This window comes from Terrapene carolina, unplaced genomic scaffold (assembly GCF_002925995.2).
Source record: "Terrapene carolina triunguis isolate 2854851 unplaced genomic scaffold, T_m_triunguis-2.0 Scaffold33115, whole genome shotgun sequence".
NCBI lineage: Eukaryota > Metazoa > Chordata > Testudines > Emydidae > Terrapene > Terrapene triunguis.
Window position 1 is genome coordinate 3,246 of NW_020697466.1, and position 1,356 is coordinate 4,601.

Consider the following 1,356-nt stretch of genomic DNA (forward strand, 5'->3'; position numbering starts at 1 on the left):
GGGTTGGGAGCCAGGACTCCTGGGTTCTCTCCCCGGCTCTGGGAGGGCAGTGGGGGCTGGTGGGTCGGAGCAGGGGGGCTGGGAGCCAGGACTCCTGGGTTCTCTCCCCGGCTCTGGGAGGGGAGTGGGGGCTGGTGGGTTAGATGGGGCAGTGCCCAGGTGTTAATGTGTGGGTGGGGGCTCCCACATGTGGGGTAGTGTCTGGGGGGGGCACAGCCAAGCAGCCCCTCCCCCTCATCTCACATCTGCAAAGCGCCGTCACCCTCAGGACCCAGCCCCCCCCCCCCGAACCTTGTCCCTCTGCTGCTCTCCCCCACCTGAGCACTAACCCCCTAAGCCCCCCTCTGCTGTGGGGCAGGGCCCCTGTTTGCCCCCTACCTCCACCCCCCCTCAGAGCCCCTCCCCCATACCTGATCACCCCCTTTACACTGACAGCCCCCCCTCCCACCCCTCTCGCCCCCCCACTTCTCTGTGTCCCCTCTCTCCCTCCCCACCTCACTGACCCTTCCCCCATCTCAGTGCCCTCCCCGTCACAGGGGCCCTCTCCACCCCCATGTGCCCCATCGCTCCCCCTCGAACCCTTCCCCACCGTCACTTTATTGGGGGGGCGGTGAATTGTCAAAGACACGAACACGACATGCAAAAGGAAACACTAAAAACTGTCTTTTATAAGCAGCCAGAAACCCCCCAGCCAGGGCGGCCGGCCGGGCTCAGGGGGATTGGGGGGTGACAGTCCGCCCCGCGGGGTGTCGGGGTGTCTGGGTCCCAGAGATCAGGAACACCAGCGTGAGCCCAGCTGGGACATGTACCCCGCGGTTCCCCTCTCCCTTACGCCAGCTGGTGTGCGTCAGACCCATGTATGCCAACGCCCCCTGGCAGGGCTCAGAGCTGGCACAATACAGCAGCCCCCGCCTAGGGCCCTTGTGTGTCCGCGTGTGTGCACAGTGCTTGTAGTGTGTGTGTCGGTGTGCAGGAGCTTTGCTGCGTCCAGGTGCAGTGTGGCTCCGTGCAGTGCGTGTGAAAAATGTGCAGTGTGTGCAGCGAGGGTGCGGTGTATCTGTGTGCAGTGAGTGGGCAGTGAAGGTGCAGTGTGTGTACGTGTGGGGTTTGCATGCGCAGTGAGTGTACCGTGTGTGTGCGCTCCTGCCTGTGTACATGCAGTGTAGCGCGTCTAGATGCAGTGCAGTGTGTGTGAAGTATATACGTGCAGTGTCCATACAGTGTGTCAGTGCGCAGTGTTCCTGCAATGCGTGAGCAGTGTCTGTGTGCAGTGTCCAGCTGCAGTGTGTCCGGGGCAGTGGTTGTGAATAGTGTGCAGTGTGCACAGTGCAGGTGTGGAGCGAGTGTGCAGTGCAT

The 1,356-nt window shown here is 63.0% G+C and overlaps 1 protein-coding gene across 1 annotated transcript in view; it reads right to left on the reverse strand.

Moving 5' to 3' along the window:
- The window catches only part of ACHE (acetylcholinesterase (Cartwright blood group)), a 6,590-nt gene that overhangs the window by 2,271 nt on the left and 2,963 nt on the right, over positions 1 to 1,356 (reverse strand). The window lies entirely within an intron of this gene.